Source organism: Perca fluviatilis, chromosome 18, assembly GCF_010015445.1.
Source record: "Perca fluviatilis chromosome 18, GENO_Pfluv_1.0, whole genome shotgun sequence".
Classification (NCBI taxonomy): Eukaryota; Metazoa; Chordata; class Actinopteri; order Perciformes; family Percidae; genus Perca; species Perca fluviatilis.
In genome coordinates this window covers 23,412,599-23,419,563 of record NC_053129.1, presented here as the reverse complement: position 1 = coordinate 23,419,563, position 6,965 = coordinate 23,412,599, and positions in this window count along the sequence as shown.

Below are 6,965 nucleotides of genomic sequence, written 5' to 3'. Positions count from 1 at the left end.
CTCGTAAAAATATATGTACACACTGATTTCCACATTTTCATTTCAATGAAAAGTAAACTTCCCTTTTTAGGTTGAGAAAATTCTGTGATGTCTTCACTTTATGGTTAAAAACTCGACCGGAAACCATCTCTTTTCAATATATTCCAAAAGGTAAGGGGGGTCTTTACCTAATAACATGCTTTTTTTGCCCTTAATGTTAAGTCATATTCAATCCACTGTAGCATTAAAATAAAGTGAACAACCTTTGTGCTTCAGTGTGAAGGGTAGGTTTTGAAAGCAGATTACTCAACAGCCAACTCAATGACTTAAGCAAAGTTTTAAAACCACTATGAAACAATTCTGTGGGCTGGGTAAGGAGGAACCATTAAGTAGTTGAAGTAATTCAAAACATCCACTAACCATAATACACTGTGTGGTTTCTGATTTCTGGAAAAGTGAAGTACTTAAAAACAATCGCATTTGAAACATTTCATCCTTTTCTTCATTTCTTCCCTCTCTGTGGCAACAAACTCCACCGTGGGACAAATATACCCCGATATACCTCCGATTATGGAGCTGTATCCTGCTATCACAGCTTGTCCCTTTTGTCTGACCCAAACCACGTTTGTGGTGAAGCTCCTGTCATACCAGCAAAAGCAATGACATTAACATCAGAAACCAGAGGAAGCCCGGTTGCAGGCCACCCAGGTTTTCCAGGGGTCTGGAGAGCCATGGAAAGTATATCTTGGACAAGTCACCGGACTACCCTTGCATTTCCTATTATTAATTTTACGCAGGCGACCAACCCTTCTCTGTAAATCATACCTGTGGTTTAGGAAGGGCCGATGGGTCTTTTCTCTCTTTTCTCTCTTATTCATGATGAGGTCTGCTCATTGTCTGTCTTTCTGTCTATCTGCTTATCCATATGAGATTATGCGTGTCACTTACAAAACATCACTTTCAAATGATATAGTATGAAAAGCTATTGAGATTCAGGCCTGTGTCATTGAGGTTCAAATGTAAAAGGTCTGGACAAGTTGAAAGTGCCCTTCCTTTAGTACTGCCTTGTGTTTAGCACATTTGTGTTATTGCAGCATCAGAGCTACTTAAGAAAGGAAACTGTGGTGAGAACTGACAACTCATAACACCCTTTGCCCTTCACCTTAAGCAGAGGAGGCACAGAGAGTACTACCCTCTCAACTCAATATAACGCAGACACATAAGGTTTAACACCGGGGTCGAGGAGGCTGTTAGAGGCCCACTCAAAGGTTTATTTTACTTTGCATTTTCTTTAGTTTAGACTTGACAATAATGCAGCAACATTATTTTATTTTTGTGGGAAAAGGACAGTAAACGACTACAAAACTTAATAAACAACCTATTTTAGCAAGTTTTAATTCCTTTGGTTCATTCTAATTCATGAAGCTTGGAGGAATTTCAAGGTCTTTTGCATTTCAGAATTATAGCCACCCACACAATATATGAGCCTGTCAATGTAAAAATAAAGTTGATTGAGATAGATATCTGATGCACAAATTAAAGTTGTATGGTTAGCTATCGATATATGCATACCACTGTATGCCAGTACAAACTGTATTCCCCTCAAAATATTTCACCCATTGTGGGCCCTCCTGTTTCAAAATAGAGACTTTTTGACAACTTTAAACAGTAGTTTGGCTCACAAATGACTAATCTTCCTTCAGAGTTAAATGGATCTGCATTTAAAGCGTCTCCAAGCTGTCCCACCATTTATAGAAATATGTCGAGCAGAAACCACACAGGGAGTATCAGGTACATCTTTTGTTTAATACAGTAAGCCCATTCATACCTCTTTTTGTTATTGTATGTGCCTTAATCCCATTTGCAAAAATTAGATTTTTATCTCCCTGGTGTGTTAAGTCCTGCAAGTACCAATGGAGGGAGAAACTGCCTGTGGAACCTCAAGTAATTGCTGGAGTCATTCCTTTTTAAGTTTCTGGCATGTTCACTGCGAGGATGTGGCAGCTCCTGCTGCGACGCATTTACTTAACTGGAGTCCATCAGAACACGACTGTAAGGTATAACAAGTACAGAGCTGATAGGGATCATAAAGGAGGGGTAATGGCTTGTGCAGAAAAATGGAAAAAAGAGAACACTAAATACCAGCTGTGGAATGTAGCTAAGTACATTTACTTAAATACTGTACGTATTACAGCTACGGTAGCTTTCACGCTTCAAAAAGCCGGTCTCTTGCTCTTTTCAATATCCTTTTTCTTTTATTTTTACATGTTGTGCGTTCTTAGCGGTCTTCTTAAAGGTGCTCTAAGCGATGTCATGCATTTTTTAGGCTACAGCATTTTTTGTCACATACAGCAAACATCTCCTCACTATCCGCTAGCTGCCTGTCCCCTGAACACACTGTAAAAAAGGCAGTCTCTGTAGACAGCCCAGGCTCCACAAACGGCAACAAAAACAATCTGTGCCAACCTGCACCACTAAACATAAACAGTGTTCCAGCCAATAACCGACAAGAAGGATTTGGGGGAGGGGACGGGATGAGGAGGAGGAAGGGGCGAGCTGGCCTCTGTTTCGTTTGACAATTTTTTGGACGTCAACAAGAAGTGACATCACCCAACATCGCTTAGAGCACCTTTAATGATAGCCATTGGTAAACCTACGTTCAGAATCTTTCCATTTTGTTCAGAGTTGGAGGTGTTGTGAAACTTGCAGCTTCACTGGGAGGGCAGGACTTCTGTAATGCCTCTGCTTGCAGTCACCGGGGCTAACGTTAAAGCTACGTTGTGTAAGAATTTCTCCCATCTAGCGGTGAAATTGTATATGACAATTATATATACACATTACTTTCTACCTCTTCCCATTCCGAGTGCGTTTTAACTCCTACGGTGGCAGAACCTGAAATTAGCTCTTAGTATCTCCATTGTTTACATGCAGCTGTCTTGTAGCTATAGCCTAGTCTGTGTTACAACTGCATGACGTGAGTTGTCTGCCAGGGAAATCACAACGTTATGCACAACCATGTTATAGTTAGCCAAGCAACTATAAAACTTAAAATTTACACAAATAGGCAGAATTTCCTGTCGAGAAGAAAGCAGGCAACTTTGGCGTCCCTTTTAAAATCCTTGCTCCTCTTTCCATCTTGGAAAAGCCACTCCAATATTAACTTTGGTCTTGTTGCTTTGCCTGTCGTGTTGTCATTCTCTTTTTCGCTTCCTTGGCGACTCCGTTACCTGTACGTCCTCGAGAATAGGTGTGATCCTCCATCTTCAACAGGTATTCAAATCTGCTGGCAGTCGCGAGTAATCTCCCCCTGGCATTCGTCACAGTGCCACTGAGTGTAAAAGCGTGAAAGGCGGAGGTATGTCCCTCTTTGGCTAATGTATTTTAAAGATGGAGGCGCAACATGGCTGCCGCCGTTTGAGCAACTCACTCCTATGTATTCTGAATGATTCTGAATGGCAGATTCTACGCTTACGAGAATACTTTGATTAGTTGGTGGAAGTAATTAAACAGGAATGAGCACATATTTGTGAAAGAACAAAGGGGTTTTTGCTAAGAATCTGATGGTCAGTAAATACCTACAAACTGTAGACTCACTACTAGTTAAACGACGCACGTTAACAACTGAATATGTGACGTGTGGGTGTGGAGACTGGAGTTGTTTAAAGGCCTTTTTCATGGTGCTGAGCTGAGTTGTGAAAGTAATGTAACTAATTATAATTATACATCTAATACAGCTAGTTAAAGCTACATTGTGTAAGAATTACTCTCATCTAGCATTGAGATCATATATCGCAATCAACTCTCTCTCGCCACGCAGTATTGCAACTACGGTAGCCTTCACGCTTCAAAAAGCGAAGGTGTACAAAAGGCCGTCTATCAGCCGTCATTGTTGGAGTTCATGCGTTCTCTTAATACATCCATGAGTTCATGTCCGACAGTGGTGCGGACACCACGAGCGGGCACGCGTGCCACACGACGGAAAGGAGAGAGAAAGAAAAGGAGACTGCAGCGGTCCAGAGGATAATTAACTAGTTGGGATTTGGTGTGTGCCTCCAAAGCAGCTCCAATGTTCCCTCTTTTTCCGGTCTCTAGCTCATTTCAATATCCGTTTTCTTTTTCTGGGCGAAGAAGAAGACTCCTGTTCCTGAAATTTGGATTTTGAATACGTGTGGTCCTCCATGTTTCCTTCTTCGAACTTGCCGGGGCCGGGAAGCAACGATACACATTAGCAGCAGCTGTGAGTCGAAAACGCGAAAGGCGGATCAATAGCCTGTATGTCCCTTACCGGCTAACGTATTTCAAGATGGCGCATCATTATGGAGCGTCTACCCCAGTTCATGCAAGCGCAAATGTAAAATTCCAAGCTAAAAGGAATACTTGAAATTGATGGTGGTGGTCAATATTAATGAAAAAGGACAAGTTTGTGAAGGACAATACAGATTTTAATGATGAACAACTACAAACGTTACACACTGGGGATTTAAAGTAAATACTTTCGAATGAGTAATATATAGCCTAATGAGTTATTCATTTTGTAATTTTACTTTCTTTTCCAACTACAACATGAATTGTTACTTACACATGAGTTCATCAGCATTACTAATCTAATAATATAATATCTAACAGAATTATGCCATTTTTCTGCACTGGGTACTTTTACTTTTGATACTTGAAGTACATTTTGCACTTAGCATTTTCAGAGTATTTATGCATTATAAGTTAAGGGTCCATCAGGGCTAAATTCTCAAACAATCAAAATTCTTTTTCAAACTAAGCATAATTCAAATCTTTGTTGACTTAGTGAATGACTGCTTATGTTTAGATGCTGAGCAGTGAGAAAGTTCAGCTTAAAGACAGCTGGACTCATAAAGATGGACCTACTTGGAATGCGGCAGTAAAGCTGAGCTGTGGAGAGTCTCTGTGTGAATGTGTTTAGATTCAGTGTCATCTGAGTGCATTAGGTAGAATGTAAACACATGCAGCAGACATTTACTGAAACCAGTCTACTTACACGTGGAGCAAGCAGGCGGCAATTGTAGCCGTGTGCAAACCTTGAATCTGACCAGCCGTATTGATTTAAACACTATAAAGCTTTTGTGCGCTGAAGGGGGTGAATGGACCGACTGTAGTGCTCAAGTCATCATCTCCTCGAGACTCCAGACAGATAGCTTGAGGAATTTTTAAACAAAGTTGGAGAAATCCATCATATCAAAACCGTTTTAGGTTTTATTCGGCCCCTGGTATCTCTCATCTCTCTTGGAACATGACAGTAATTACAGCCATCAAGGTGCTTGTCTGGAGCCATCAGCCAAGAGTGTGGAGACTGCTTCTCATCAGCTCGTCTGACATGGACTTCTGACATCACCGCTCCGTTTGTATTAACAGAGCCTGAAATATGTAATGACGATAATTGCAGACAGGCCAGATTTATTCAGAGTTGTCGCACTGGTCTAATTCATTCATTAAGTTAACTGTTACTGGGAGGATAATCTTATAAACAAGGTAAACTATAAGCCAGATAAACTTTAGGTTGTGAAATGTTTGAGAGAGGAGTTCTCCTGCTCCGTCTGAAATCATATCAGTGATACATGGAATCATTTTAAAGGGGTGTTGATTTTATATGCACAGTTCAGTTTACTCCGCCTGTGAAAACAGTTTTATAATGACTTTCCAAAGTTCATAACCCTTGAGACTTGCATTTTTAACAGAAAGCCTGTGTTACAAACTGGAGTTGTGGGGCTTAAAAGAAGTGGGCATTCATGAGGGAGAGAGGGTCTAATGAAGACTGTGTTGAGTTGCATTATGGGAAACTTTTTGGGGCCCATAGCAGCGGCTAAAAGTCAGGCTATCTTGACCTCTGTTCTTCCTTTTATAGTTAAGACTGGATTATCTGCATAACTTTTTACTTATTTTCCATTTTACTTATATGACCAAATGAATAGGATGTCTGTTACAAGTTTTCAGGAGGAGATCTGTTTGGCATGCATGCATGATTTCATGTCATATACTGCTATCCACTAAGCAGCTTTGTTGGACTGTTAGAGGTTAAGTACCTTGCTCAAGGGCACCATGATGATAGCACTGCAAGCAGGACAAAGCATTAGTCATTCGCTCCCGCTGCCAGACTTTCTGAGTCAGTACAGAGCTTTGAACTGGCAACCGTCCAGTTCCATCCATACTGATATACAGTAGTATGGACAGAATTTATGGTTATTTTGCTTTATGGTTGGGTTCATGGGGATCAGATTGCATCCATAGGCTGCATTTTTCAACTGAGCCGCACGGATTGCAAACACAAATTTTCTTATGTAGATGCAGAAAGGCAGGTTTAATTCATATCATTATTAACGCTTGTCAACTTCATGTTTTGATCAACAATCAGCCTCTGTACTGCAACAAGACAAATACATAGTATCTGTGTTAAAGACAGAAGTTTAATTTAGGGCAAAAAAATTATCAAATTCACAAAAAATATGACATGGAAACTTTTGGTCAGATCTCCTGTTAAAGGCTCTTTAAAAAAATGCTGGCAAATATTTGCTTTTTGCCGACTTAATTTTCCGGGGGAATTAATTCAGGTGCTAAATGTTTCCTTGTTGGTTACAGTAGGACACAAAACACAGCCAAGCAGAACTTGGCAGTCCTTCTCCACAATGTTCCATGAGTGGTGAACTGTGCTCCAGTTTCATGCTTGTTTGACAATGTTGTCACCCTTTTTCCTCTTAAATATGAAACACTAAACACGTGTAAAAATTATGGTATTTTAACAGCTATTAAATGAAAAGACAAATTATTTTTCGGCATAAAAGGAGTTGATTGATTTGCAGTACTCGTTACGTAGGTGTTACTCTATTAGGTTTCACGGTATTATGTCTAATGATGTCAACTTTTCCCTCATGTGAATGTGCTCCACCACATATTCATTCAGAAGGAAATGGCACAGCTAAATCAAGTATAAACTCTTTATAATGCCCCAATAAAACACA